The following is a 14,875-nucleotide window of genomic DNA, read 5'->3' as shown; positions in this document are numbered from 1 at the left end:
TCTACTGTTAATTGGAGTTGTTTTGTAGTTTAGCTAAGGAGGAAGATTTTAAAGTGGAAGTCACAAAAAGTATATATTTTTTGATGAAAAGGAATGATTTACACAGAGCCTTGGGAAGCAAGAGGGTCAGGGCACAAAGGATTTGGATTCAAAGACAAGGAGGCAAAAGAGATTAGTAGCACAGTCATTGACCAGTTGAACAATTATCAAGTGGTTCAATAGCATTTGCCACAATTTTAACAGTGACTGAATTATAGATTCACAATAACAACATTCACAGCACAGTCAATTCACACCCACACCCAGGCAGAGATGTGTGGACACATCAATAGCTGGCTGTGGAAAGGTCCCTCTCCCAAATTCTCCTTGTTGTCAGGGAAACACTCCCCAAATCCCTTTGTGTTTCCCACCAGACAAGGGTCACAGTTGGAGGAGTGTTTGTTGAGGGGGATCAGAATTGTCCTGGGCATCAGGGAGGGTCTTTGGAATGTCACAAACTGGAGGGTTCCCGAGCTGGGAGAGGCTGCCAGAGGTGTCCCAGTGAGAGGGAGGTGCTGGGGAGCTGCCAGGGCCTCCCTCAGCCCCACTGGGTGTGGGCTCCCAAGGGGACTGGCTTTAGTTATCTGCTGAATTTCCCTCCTGGTGTCAGCAATGACTGGAGTTCCCAAAATATCTGGGAATTGTATCCAAACTGTTCCATTTGGGCTGTGATTCAGGCAGGGAATATTTCAAGGCTTTCATGGGATGACTGATTATCCTGTGTTCCCAGCTGTTCTGCTCTGGATTGTTCCCACCTGTATCATCCAGGAGCAGCTGGTCCAGTGCAAGGACACTTCACCACCCCCTGGTCCAGTCCAGGGGCTCTTCATTGCTCAGCTGGTTTGGTCAAGGCTTGTCAGGAGCTCCTGAGATCCTCAACCAGTCCTGAGGACAATGGGGGGAGGATGCACCACCACAGATGCTTCTAAGAAAAATGTGGACAAACTTTTTTGAGGGACATTCTTGAGCACTCTCCAAGGTGTTTCCAGATGAACACATGGTGCTCATAGTCTAAGATAGTCACAGTCATATGTTTTATCAAGGTCTATTGGCAGAACACAGGGCAAAAGATTTAAACTGAAATAAGGGAGCTTCATAATTATTTACCATATTCATAATATTTACCAGTAGGGATGGCAAGAACTGCAGCAGGTTCCCAGAGAAGTGGATGTCCCATCCCTGGATTTCTTCAAAGTCAGGAACTTTGAGCAGCCTCAGTTTGTGAAGATGTCACTCTCCCTGTCCAGAAGTTTGGACCACATGAGCAAAATTTGTATCCCTTCCAAGCCAAATCATTCTGGGATTCTTTGAGTCAAAAGGACCCCGGGACTTTGTGGAATGTCAGGGAATCAAGGGCCCAGTGTGACATCACAGAACCTTTTGGAACCAAAGGGAACCAATGGGACACTGTGAAATCTCATGGAATCAAGGGTCCATTGTGACCTTGTGGAACCTCACAGAATCCAGGGGCCATTCTGATTCTGCAAGGCCTTCTGGAGTCAAAGGAAACACTGTGACACTGTGGAACCTCATGGAATCAAGGGTCCATTGTGACAGTGGGGAAAATGATGGAATCAGTGGGCCATTGTCAGACTGCAGGGCCTTATGGAGCCAAAGAACGCTGGGAAACAGTGCAACCTCATGGAATCAAGAAGCCATTGTCCCACTGCGGAGCCTCAAAGAATAAGGGATCCAATCTTTGCCTCAGATTTTCTCAACAAATTAAATTTAAGGAATTACAGAAGTGGGACTGAACCACTTCTGTCCCACAGGTTTTAATGATTGGCCAAAGGGTAATATTTATATAAAATAATCATTTATGTTTACAAATGATCAGACCAAAGATCTAAATCAGAATTGTTTACTAGACAGTATAAAGGCTAAATCTACTAGTAGTACAGATAGGATAGGGCATATATAGAATGAATCATTTATTCTTATAAATGATCAGGTAAAAGATCTTAATCAGAACTATTTACTACACAATACAAAGGCTAAAACAACTAGTAGTACAGACAGGATAGTGCACTATATTGAAGCAATTATTGAAACAATTATACTAAAGCTAACCAAAAGAAATAATTATTACATAGAGATCTGATGTAACTCACCCACACCAACAGTCATGGGGAGATTTCTTTTGCTCAACCTTGAGAAGTGTCCTTGGAGGGCATCCCCACCCAAGGCAGAAATCTCCACACATCTACCCCAAGAAGGGCTGTGTTAGAAGAACCTGCCTGGATGAAAGGGGACTGGACTTCTCTAGTAGGAAGGGATTGACTGCTCCTCACAAATGTACAGGCCAGTTCCCAGCTTCTCTGTCCCATCCAACTTCCAAAAGCAGGATGTGTGTTTGGAGTTGGGTGTACCAGGCTGGTTTGAGCATCATTCAACACCAAAACCATTCCCATGGTGCCACCGGTAACTCTCAGATCTCACAGACAGCTTGCATGAGAGCTGGCACTGTTGGCATTGTCTGATGGCATTTTAGGCCTTATCAGGGTAGGCCCTCCTGCCACCCGGGTCAAGAGGTTGGCTGTGAAAGTCCATCCTGGAGATGCACAGGGAGCCAAGAGTTGGGCCCCTGCGTGACATCCAACAATGGACAGGGGGATGGGACTGACCAGATGAAAGTGTCTCAGGTAGAGCACCCGGCACTTGGCCTTGTTGAACCTCCTCCAAGTGGCCTGGGCCCATGGATCCAGCCTGTCCAGATCCCTCTGCAGAGCCTTCCTGCCCTCCAGCACATCAACACTCCCCCCAGCTTGGTGTCCCCTGGGAACTGCCTGAGGCTGCACTCCATCCCCTTGTGCAGGTCATTGAGAAAGAGATTGAAGCACCCTGAGCCCAGTGCTGAGCCCTGGGAACACCCCTGGATGGAACTGCATTGCCCACCACTCCTTGGGCCTGGCCATCCACACAGATGTTTGCCCAGTGAACAGAGGCTGCAGAATGTGTTTGATAAAGGTCCTGTGAGCCCAGAATATTGGGATGAGTGCAGATTTAGCTCTGCACAACACAGAAATTCATTCACTTTCTCTCTTTTCTACTCTCTGTGGTTCAAGGGAAATTGTGACTTCAGTGTGTGACTCCCTGTGTGTAAAGGGCAAATATGGACAGAATCCAGGGCAGGGAGTGTTGGGGGGATCTTGGGATCTGTGCTTGACACAGAAGGTGTTTGCCATTGGTCTAAGACTATCTACTGCAGAAAGTGGACTTCAGTGGAGGCAATGTGGACCTGATATACAGCAGGGGAAGGACTTTTGGTTTTTATTGAACTGTGCCTTCCTCTGGTTTTGTTTGCTGGCAATAAATGAACATCCCTCTGTGTCTCGGGCAGCTCTTTCTCCAAGCCAAGCAGGTGGGAGTTGGTGCCAAGGAGCTGAAACCTGCAGGTCCAGCCTTGAGTGGAGGAAGCTGAGATTTGCCCAAGTCTTCTTTGAGTGCCAGGGGTTTGATGAGGGAATGGTGGGGTGGGGATAGGGATAAAGTCTGATGGATTGTCAGACACAAATGGTCTTGATTTTCTTATCTATTCAGACTGAATTAGGATGTGCCTGGGAACAATATCGACTGGGGATTGCTGATATCAATGTAAAAGCAGGAAAAAAGTAAACAGGGCACAAAAAAGACTTCTTTTTTAATGATTTTAGTAATACAAGATATTCACCTTGAACGCACTTCTGAGATCTGTCTAATTAACCACGAAAGAATTGAAGACTTACAAGTACATTATTCTCAGGGGCTTGTCTGGTTAACATGCTATCACTGAAAAAAGAGTGTGGAGGAATGAGCAGACAAGGAGATGATCCCTGGGGGTGGGGAAGCAGGAACTCAGAGTCACTGGTTCCAGGTGGCAAATGGACTGTGGGATGTTTCTGTGAGAGCCCATAAAGGGTGTGCTGGTTTCAGGGGGAGTACAGTTAAATTTCTTCCCCCTGGCTGGTGCAGGGCTGTGTTTTGGTTTGTGCTGAACACAGGGTTGATAATCACAGAATCACAGAATAGGATGAGTTGGAAGGGACCCACAAGGATCATCCAGTCCAACCCTTAGCCCTGCACAGGACCATCCCTAAGAGTCACACCATGAACCTGAGAGGATCATGCAAACACTTCTTGAGCTCTGCCAGCCTTGGTGCTGTGCCCACTGCCCTGGGGAGTCTGTTCAGTGCCCAACCACCCTCTGGAGGAACAACCTCTTTCTAAGATCCAACCTAACCCTGCCCTGACACAACTCCAGGCCATTCCCTTAGTCCTGTCCCTGGTCCCCACAGAGCAGAGCTCAGGGCCTGCCCCTCCTCTACCCCTCTCCAGGAAGCTGGACCTGCAGTGAGGTCTCCCCTCAGTCTCCTCCAGCTGAACACACCAAGTGCCCTCAGTGTCCTCACACGCCTTCCCCCCAAAGCCCTTCCCCATCTTCTTTGCCCTCCTTTGGACACTCTCCAATGGCTCAATCTCTCCCTTCCATTGTGTCCCCCCAAACTGCCCCAATGGTGCAGGTGAGGCCGCCCCAGGGCAGAGCAGAGCGGGACAATCCCCTCCCTGGCCCGGCCGGCCATGCTGGGCCTGATGCCCCCAGGACAGGCTTGGCCCTCCTGGCTGCCAGGGCACTGCTGACTCAGGGCCAACTGGCCACCCACCAGCACCCCCAGGGCCCTTTCCCGGCCCTGCTTTCCAGCCTCTCCTTCCCAGTCTGTCCGTCCATCTGGAGTTCCCCCATCCCAGGGCAGAATCCGGCACTTCCCCCTGTTGAAGTTCTCAGGGCTCCTAAAGAGCCAGGAGGTCACGGGATGTCAAAGAGCCCCACGGAGCTAAAGGGACCCTTGGGACACTGTGGAACCTCCTGGAATCAAGGGACCTCCTTGAAACTGTGGAACCTCCTGGAATCAAGGGGCCATTGTGACACTGCAAGGCCTTCTGGAGCCAAAGAGATCATTGTGACACTGTGGGACCTCATGGAATCAAGAGGTCATTGTGACATGTGGGGACTCATGGAATCAGAGGAACCCTGTGGAATATCATGGAATCAAGGGGCACCTGTGACACTGCAGGGTCTCATGCTCCAGAAGGAACCCTGGGACACTGTAGGATCTCATGGAACCAAGGTGCCACTGTGACACAGCATGGCTGCAGGGAATCAGGGCTCCAGAGTAAAAGTCCACGGCCTCATGGAAAAAATGAATTCTGGGACACTGTGGAACCTCATGGAAACAAGGGGTTTCATGGAGCCTCATGGAGCCAAAGGAACCCTGGGACTTTTTGGAACCTCATGGAGTCAAGGGCCAGTTGTGACACTGCAGAGCCTCATGGAACTAAAGGAATTGTGGAGAACATCCCGGTAACGAGGGAACACTGGGACATGCAGCTCCCTGTGGAACCAAAGGAGCTCCAAGACATTCTGGAATTCATGGAACCAAGGGGTCATTGTGACACTCAAAGGCCTCATGGAGACAAAGGAAAATTGAGACACTGTGGATACTCGTGGAACCAAGGGGCCATTTGACACGTGGGACCTCATGAAATCACGGTAACCCAGAAACATTTTGGAATTTCAGGGAACCAAGGGGCCATTGTTACACTGTGGAACCTCAGAGAATCAAGAGCCCAGTCTGACAAGGCAGGGCCTCACGGAGCCATAGGAATCCGGGGACACTGTGGAACCTCATAGAATGAAGGGGCCAATGTGACACTGCAGAACCTCATGGAACAGTGGGAACAAGGAGACACTGCAGAACCTTGTGGAAACAAGGGGCCTTGGTGACACTGAGCAACCACCTGGAATCAAATGGCCCTTGGGACACTGCAGGGTCTCATGGAACAAAAATGCCCTTAAAGATTGTGGACCCTCACGGTGTCAAGGGTCCATTGTGACATGTCAGGGCCACATGGAACTGAAGGAAACCTGGAACACGGCAGAACCTCATGGAATCAAAGGGCCACTGGGACATGCGGGGCCTCATGGAACAAAAGAAATCCTGGGCAACTGCGGAAACACATGGAAGCAAGTGGTCACTGGGACATGCGGAGCCTCATGGAATCGGGGGCCCTGGGACACTGTGGAACCTCACAAAATCAAGAGGCCATTGTGACACTGCAGGGCCTCTTTGAACCAAAGGGGCTTGTGCTGGGCTGTCACAGGCCAGGGCAGGGGCAGCTGGAGAGCCCCTGGCCCAGCCATGAGTGACGGGCTGAGCCATCAGCTCCTGCTGAGAGAAGGGACCTCACAGGCCCTTCCCCAGCCACCTTCCTGCTCTTGGCCTGTCCCTCTGAGGTACTGTTGTTGATACTTAAATTTGTCATTTTGGCAATACCAGCTGAAGACCAGGAAACTTTGTTTTCCTCACAACAACCAACTCCCATACTAGTCTATTAGATTTTTCATGCTGATTTTGCCAGTTCCAAGTTAATGTCTGTTTTCTAATGTTGCAGTAAATCAAAAGACAATTTAGATATGCCAGGAGGTTGTCTTCTACCAAGAGCTTGTTCAATCCCACTGGATTTTTGGGATTCATAAAAGTGTAATTTAAACAGCTGTTTTAATGGGCAACACCAGGAAATTTTAGGATTTTTTCCAAAAAACACCTGCTGAATGCAGTTTGATCCTTTTCTAGTAGTTTGTAATTGCACTGTCTGAAAATTTGACTGCAAGCCAGCAGGTTAACTGAAAAGCAGAGTTTCAGGTTTATTTTAGGTATGGGATGACTTTGGCAACCGGTGATGAGTTGTGCCAACATGGTCCCAACTGCCCTCAGAATGCTCCCAGTCACTCCCAGTATGACCCCAGCCACCTTCACTGTGGGCCCAGTTGCTCCCAATATGATCCCAGTTGTGCCCAGCATGGTCCCAGTAGCTCCCAGTTCCTCCCAGTGTGATCCCAGTTGCTCCCAGTTGTCCCCATCAGGGTCCCAGTAGCTCCCATTATGATCCTGGTCTGATCCCAGTATGGTGCCAGTATGATCCCAGTACGATTGCAGTTGCCCCCTGCATGGTCCCAGTTTGTCCCAGTTGCCTCCAGCATAGATCCAGTCAATCCAAGTATGATCCCAGTCTTCCCCCACCATGGTCCCAGTCAATCCCAGTTGCCTCATTGTAGATCCAGTCACTCCCAGTTGCTCCAAGTTGCCCCCAGTGTGGTCCAAGTCGCTCCCAGTGTGGTCCCAGTCACCCCCAGTATGGTTGCAGACACTCCCAGTATATCCCAGTTGCTCTCAGCATGCTCATAGTCATACCCAGTTACTTCCACTTCCCCCAGGATGGTTCCAGTTTCTATCAGGATGATCCCAGTCACTCCCAGCATGCACCCTGTCACTCCCAGTTACTCCCAGTTGCTTCCAGCATGATCCCAGTTGCTCCAAGGATGTTCCCAGTTGCCTTCCAGCATGGCCCCACTGGCTCCCAGTTCCCCCCTGTGTAGTTCCAGTCACTCCCAGTTTGATCCTGGTCCCTTACAGTCACTCCCACTATGATCCCAGTCACTCCCAGTAGGATCCCAAGGTGGTCCCAGTTTCTCCCAGTCACTCCCCCAGGATGGTTCCTTTCACTCTCAGGGACTCCCAGTCTGAGTCCAGTATGGCCCCAGTCACTTCCAGTCACTCCCTGGAGGATGCCATTTGCCTTTTGCATGGTCCCAGTTGCTCCCACTATGATCCCAGTATGAGTCCAGTCACCCCCAGTATGATACCAGTAACTTCCAGACACTTCCAGCACAAAGCCAGTTTGATCCCACTCATCCCCAGTATGGCTGCAGTCCCTCTCACACCCCCCCAGTATTATTGCAGTCACTCCCAATATGATCCCAGTATGACCCCAGCAGGGGCCCAGCTGCTCCCAGTAGGACCCCAGTTGCCCCCCAGCATGGTTCCAGTTGCTCCCATTCACCCCTACTATGGTTCCAGTCACTCCCAGTATAATCCCAGTCACACACGGCCACTCCCAGTATTATCCCAGTTGCCTCCAACATGCTCCCAGTCAGTCCCAGTATGATCCCAGTCTCTCCTAGTAGGATCCAACTTACCCCCTGCATGGTCCCAGTTGCTCCCAGTCACCACACTGTAGTTCCAGTCTCTCCCAGTCCCTCCCAGTATGACTCCAGTATGATCCCAGTGACCCTCTATATGGTGGCAGTCACACTCAGGATGAACCCAGACATTCCCTGGCACTCCCAGGATAAAGCCATTTGCCCCCAGCAGTGTCCCACTTGCTCCCAGTCACCCAACTAGAGTTCCAGTCCTTCCCAGTAGGATCCTTGTCACTCCAAGTCTCTCCCAGTATATCCCAGCTGACCTCAGCATGCTCCCAGTCAGTCCCAGTACACTCCCAGGCAGTCCCAATATGATCCCACTCACTCCTGGTCTCTCCTAGTATATCCCAGTTGCCCCCAGTGTGGTCCCACTCACTCCTGAATGCTCCCAGTAGCTTCCAGCATGATCCCAGTTGCTCACAGCCACTCCTAGTCACGCCCAGTGGGGTCCTAGTCGCTCCCAGTATGATCCCAGTCAAATACAGTGCGATCCCACTTGCTCCCAGTTGCACCAACATGGTCCCAACTGCCCTCAGAATGCTCCCAGTCACTCCCAGTATGACCCCAGCCACCTTCACTGTGGGCCAGTTGCTCCCAATATGATCCCAGTTGTGCCCAGCATGGTCCCAGTTGCTCCCACTTCCTCCCAGTGGGATCCTAGCAGCTCCCAGTTGCCCCTAGCATAGAACCAGTTGCTCCCAGTATGATCCTAGTCTGATCCAGTATGATCCCAGTACAATCACAATTGCCACCAGTATGATACCAGTGACTTCCAGACACTTCCAGTAGGAAGCCAGTTTGATCCCACTCATCCCCAGTATGGCTGCAGTCCCTCTCACACACTCCCAGGATTATTGCAGTCACTCCCAGTATGACTCCAGTAGGAGCCCAGCTGCACCCAGTATGATCCCAGTTGCCCCCAGCGTGGTTTCAGTTGCTCCCAGTCATCCCTACTATGGTTCCAGTCACTCCCAGCCACTCCCAGTATATCCCAGTTGCCTCCAACATGCTGCCAGGTGCTCCCAGTATGATCCCCATTGCCCCAGTTCTGGTCCCACTGGATCCAGTCCAGGTCTCGGTGTATCCCGGTGTCCCCCCTGTCCCCCCACCCCGGTGTCACCCCCTTTTCTCTCCCCACAGAGCTCCTGAGCCGGCGGCGGCCGCAGCCCCTCCCCAGGGCCTCGGGCCCAGCCTGGACCCCTCCTGTCCCTGTGAGGATTTTGGGGGGTCGTGTGTCCCCCCCTCCCCTGCTGTCACTCTGCCTCCACCCAGCTGCTCCCAGTGATCCCAGTAAAGCTTCCCAGTTCTCCCCAGTCCCAGTTATTGGGGGACAATGGGAAGAGGCTTTGGGGGATCCCGAGGGGTGGAACCAAGTTTAGGGGGGCAGAACTGGCCCCAAGATGGATCAGGAATGGGGACCTCCCTTTGTTCCCTCTGTGTCAACCCGCTCTGGGAGGGTCTTGGTGGGGCACCTGCCCCTTAAAAGGCACCCAGCTCACCCCAAAAAGTTGCTGTGAAGCCCCTAAACATCCCCACAGGCCCCAGAGAACCGCACAAACATACTCAGAGCCCACACAGGACCCCACCTAACCCCTTTTTTTTGGGGTGCTGGGACTCCAAACTGAGTTGGAGGGAGCTGGGGATTGGGGGATGATGTGGAAGATGTGAGAGGAGGGAAAAATGGGAGCTGGGACCCCCAGAGTAATCTGGGGGTGGGGTGGGGATTGAGAGGACCATGGAAAAATGGAAGGAACAAGGAGAAGGGTGGAAAAGGGGGGGTGGTCTGGTGGGTCAGATGGTCCTATGAGGGTCTTTGGGCACAGGGGGGTTGGCAAAAGGGGATGGCCCCCCTGAGCTCCCAACTTACTGTGGGGTGCTGGGGGCTGCTGGATCCAATCTCAGCCTTGGATTATGCCAACACTTTCAGTTTAGAGGAATTACAGAGGTGTGACTGAACCACTTTTGTCCCCCAGGTTTTAATGATGGCAAATCAGATCTATTGATAGAAATGAATTATTTAGGGTTACAAATGATCAGACAAAAGATCTTCATCAGAATTATTTACTGCACAATACAAACACTAAAACTACCAGGCGTACAGAATAAGATAGGACAGTGCTCTACACTTAAGCAATTGTTGAAGCAATTCTACTCAAGCTGGCACAAAAGCAGTAATTGTTAATTAGAGATGGATGGAACTCCCCCAGACCAACGCTGGTGGGGAGATCTCTGCTCTCAGCCTCCAGCAGTGACCTTGGGGGGTCCCCAGCCAAGGCAGGAATCTCCACACACCCCCGAGGAAGGATTCTGTTGGAAGAAGCTGCCCCTGGGAAAGGGGACTGGCCCTTTGTGGTAGAAACCTCAGTCCGCTCAAGTGCAAAGGGCCGCTATGATCCCCCCCCCCCCAAAGGACAAGACAACTGGGGAAGGAAAGAGGGGCTTGGCTAACAGAGATCAAAGATTTCATGAGGTAAAAGCAGGTTCAGTTCAGGCTGAGGGCGCTGCGGCACCGCCCGTGCGAACATTCCCGCCGGCAGCGCGGCGGGCTGAGGGCTGCGGCTGCGGGGGGTGGAGGGGGCTCTGTAAAGGCGGTGCGCGCGCAGAGCGCCGTGGGTGCTTCCGGGAAGCAAAGATGGCGCTGGCTCCGTGCTGCACTGTGAGCTGGCGGGGCCTGCGGGAGAGCGGGGCTCTGGGGATCCCCCCGTGGGCTGCGGGGAGCGCGGCTGGGGGTGGAAAGGCTGGAGAGTTCGGGAGGGTTTAGCCGAGGGGTTCGGGGGTTCCCGAAGGGCAGAGCGCGGGCCCGGAAGCCGCGGATGGGGGGGGGGGACGACTGATCGAGCGCCCTGGCTACACTGCGCAGGCGCGCCGGCGGAGTAGTCATAAGGGAACTGCAACTCCCATGAGGCTCTGCGCGATCCGCCATTACTTTTCCCGCCACAGCGCCCTTACCGACCCGGCGGACCGACCCCGGGGATCCCAGAGACCCCCCCCTAACCCCAGAGACCCCCAACACTCATCACACAGAGACCCCACAGGGAGAGGGACCCAAGGGTCCCCTAAAGCTCAGCAGTGGGGTTCAGGGGATCTCGGAGCCCCCAGAGGAGGAGTACTGGGGGTGCCCCTCAAAGTCTGGAGGGTACCACATGCAGGTAAGGGGAACCCCGTGCCCCCAGTATAGCCCAGTGACCCTCAGTACGGCCAAGTAACCTGCTCAGTGACCAGTCAATGTGTCCCAGTGACCTCCCACTGCCCCCCAGTATGGCCCAGTGATCCTGCAGTGAGCACCCAGTAACCCCCAGTATGGCCCAGTAACCTACCAATGTCCCCCCGTGTGTCCTGGTAATCCCCCAGTTACTCCCTAGTCTCACCCAGTGCCCTCCCAGAATCCCTCAGTAACCCCTAAGTCCCTCCCAGTGCCCTCTGGTTCCCCCCAGTGTGTCCCAGTATCCCCCAATAATCGCCCAGGGCCCTGCAAAGCCCCCCAACTGTCCCCAACGTGTGCCCAGATGCCCTTGGCCTTTCTCTGGGCGTTGGGGGAGAGGGGGTGTTTTTGGTGTCAGAGGGTCCAGGGGGGCTCCTTGGGTGAGATGGAGGGTTGGGGACATCAGGGGTAGTGTTTGGAGACAGTGGGGAGGGGTTTGGGGACAGTTGAATTGGGGGTGTCATGGGGGGAACTGTGGCCATGGGGAGGCCCTGGAAACACTGGAGACACCAGGAGGGTCTCAGGGGGTCAGAGGGGCAACTGGAAAAACCAAGAGAGTCTTGGGAACACCAGGAGGGTCTCAGGACTCACCTGCTTGTAGTGCTGCTCCTCCTCTCCCCCCCAGGCCCCATTAACCCCCTCAAATGTCCCTTTACCCCCCTTTTCCCTTTAGTTCCCTCCCCCCACAGATCCCTTTCACACCTCAAAATGCCTTTTAACTCCCCCAAATGCACCCAAAGCCCCCCAAAACCCCCAAATTCCCATCCAACACCCCCAGATCCCCCCAAATACCTCACAGCTCCCCCCTCAAATCCCTTCCAAGCCCCCCAAAGAGGGATCACCCGGCAACCTGGGACAGGAACACAGTGGGCTGTACTGGGGGCACTGGGCTGTACTGGGAGGGCACTGGGGGGGGCTCAGGTGTCCCATGACAACGTGGCCCAGCTCCAGGAGAGATCTGGGGAGCAGTGAGGAGGTACTGGTCTGTACTGGTCTGTCCTGGTCTGTACTGGTCTGTCCTGGCCTGTCCTGGTCTGTACCCCCAATCCCCCAAGACCCTCCCGCACCCCAAAGCCCCCCCGGCCCCCCCAGGCCCCTGACTTGGTCCTGCTGCCCCTTGAGCATCTCCAGCTGCTGCAGAACCAGGCATTTCATCAGCAAATGTGCAGGTGACCCCAAGCTGGGGGTGTGTTGATGTGCTGGAAGGCAGGAGGGCTCTGCAGAGGGACCTGGCCCAGCTGGATCCATGGGCTGATTGCAAGGGGATGAGGTTCCAGCAGGCCAAGGGCCGGGTCCTGCCCTTTGGCCACAAGAAGCCCCGTCAGCCCCCCAGGCTGGGGCCAGAGTGTCTGGAGAGCAGGCAGGCAGGAAGGGAGCTGGGAGTGGGGATGGACAGGAAGGTGAAGAGGAGGCAGAGTGTGGCCAGGTGGCCAAGAGGGCCAATGGCTGGTGGCCTGTGTGAGGAAGAGTGTGTCAGCAGGAGCAGGGAAGTGATTGTTGGGCTGGAGTGAGCGCTGGTGAGGCCACCCCTGGAGTGCTGTGTCCAGCTCTGGGCCCCTGAGTTGAGGAAGGCCCTGGAGGGGCTGGAGCAGGAGCAGAGAAGAGCAGCGAGGCTGGGGAAGGGAGTGGAGCACAAGTGGTGTGAGGAGAGGCTGAGGGAGCTGGGGGTGTTGAGGCTGGAGAAGAGGAGGCTCAGGGGAGACCTCCTGACTGTCTGCAAGTCCCTGCCAGGAGGTTGGAGCCAGGTGGGGCTGGGGCTGTTCTGCCAGGAAGCAGCAGTAGGACAAGAGGGCTGGGTCTTGAGCTGTGCCAGGGGAGGTTTAGGTTGGATATTGGGAAGCAATTTTTTGCCAAGAGAGTCATCAGGCCTTGGAATGGGCTGGGCAGGGAGGGGGTGGAGTCAGCGTCCCTGGAGGTGTTGAAGGTGAGAGTGGATGTGGCCTCAGTGCCATGGTCTGGGAAGCACAGCGGGGTTGGATCCAGGGTTGGACTTGATGATCTCGGAGGTCTTTTCCAACGTGGCTGATTCTGTGATTCTCTGATTGCCATTCCTGTGGCAGCACATGCTTGAGGCTCCATCCCCAGGGTGATAGAGATGTCTGTCCATATCTATCTCCAAGGTTAGTCTGTAAATGTGTGGTGTTAGAAAAGCAGGATAAGTTCTAGGATGGTTGTAGGAGAAAGAAGCCCAGAGGCCAGTGCAAGCAGGCAGCCCTCAGCTTGCACCTGATGTCCCCTCCCTGCAGGTTCCTGTCCTTGAGCCCAGGCCCTGAGGTGAGGCTGAGAAGTGGCGCGGAGGTGAGCCCAGAGCTGTCCCTGAGGTGAGGCTGAGAATAAGTGCAAGGCAGAGGTGCTGCTGAGGAAGGAGAGCCCCGTGGTGGGGAGGAGACAGAAGCTCTGCGTGCCCGTCCCCGAGAAGGTGCTGTGTCCATGCCCTGTGTGCCAGGTGAGCTGGGGCTTTGCTGCAGAGCTGCGGGCGCTGATTTGAGCGTCTCCAAGTGCTGAGATGGTGGGCACCCAGGAACACAAACTGTGCCTGGCCACGGAGCCTGCAAGGAGGAGCAGAGACAGCCCTGGCAGTGTGGGGGGCCAGGTTGTCCCTGTGCCTTCCCCTGCAGGCCCTGGCTGTCCCTGCTGGGCCCCTGTCCATCCCCATCAGGTCCCTGCCCGTCCCCCCGGGCTGAGCTCCCCCCAGGAAGTGCCGTGGAGCTGAAGCTGCTGCCATCCCCCCCTGCAGCCACTGCCCCAGCCAAGGGAGCAGCAAAGGCAGGGCCAGGAGCAGAGGCAGCAGCAGGGGAGCCCTGGGGGTGCCGGGAAGCTCTTGTGTGGGGCAGGAAAGAGGCGCTGGGCACGAGGCCGGGGCTGTGCTGAGCAGGCCCAGCCCTCACATCCCCCCAGCCAACACCGGCTGCCCGGGGGGCTTGGGAGGGACCCCCAGCCCGTGTGCCCCACACTGAGCTGGCAGAGAGAGAGCCAAGGGACAGGGTTACTTGCCTTGAACCCTGGAGAGTGGGTGAGGCTGGAGAGAGGGGGGAGCTGTGAGAGCCCTGAGAGCCTGGAGAGGGGGGAACTCGGGCCCCCTGTGCCGAGCCAGCGGTCAGGGCCGTGCTGTTGGTGCCAAATTGCCCCTGGTCAGGCTGAACCCAGAGCCCGCCCACGTGTTGGGGGCCCGATCCACTCCCTGCTCTCGTTGCCCTGGGGCAGCCTCTGGTGTCCCCCCATCTGTGGGGCTGTTTGGTTGCCTTGGGCACAGCCGGCCCTTGTGCAGGGCTGTGCCCTTGGGGGCTCTTGGGGGTGGACAGGAGGTGTTTTTTGGGGGTGCCGGGCTGGGATGGGGGCAGAGCCCCGGCGGTGGGTGGGGGGATGCGGGTCCCCCCACGGTGGGGGTTGGTGTTGCTGGGTCAGGCCCCGCTGGCTCCATTGTCAGCCCGGTGCCGGCGGGGGGGTCACAGCGGGTTTGGGGCCCCCCGGGAGTGCCGGGGGTGGGTGTGGAGCCCGGGAGCTGCCGAGTGTGGAGGGCGGAGCGGGGAGATGGTGGAGCTGGGGGACCCCCGGGAGCCTGGAGGGGGGAGCACGGAGAGTGAGGAGCCCTGGGACCCCCGGGAGCCTGAAAG

At 55.1% G+C, this 14,875-nt stretch overlaps 2 protein-coding genes across 2 annotated transcripts in view; one reads left to right on the top strand and one right to left on the bottom strand.

Moving 5' to 3' along the window:
• LOC127474810 (uncharacterized) overlaps positions 1–14,875 on the bottom strand; it is a 1,039,526-nt gene that overhangs the window by 401,538 nt on the left and 623,113 nt on the right.
• LOC127474849 (zinc finger protein 501-like) overlaps positions 1–14,875 on the top strand; it is a 51,433-nt gene that overhangs the window by 34,715 nt on the left and 1,843 nt on the right. The window lies entirely within an intron of this gene.

Source organism: Manacus candei, unplaced genomic scaffold (assembly GCF_025592945.1).
Source record: "Manacus candei isolate 608988 ecotype Guabito, Panama unplaced genomic scaffold, ASM2559294v1 h1tg000045l, whole genome shotgun sequence".
Taxonomy (NCBI): Eukaryota; Metazoa; Chordata; class Aves; order Passeriformes; family Pipridae; genus Manacus; species Manacus candei.
Note: the sequence above shows the minus strand (reverse complement) of the source record. Positions and strands in the feature narration are given on the sequence as shown.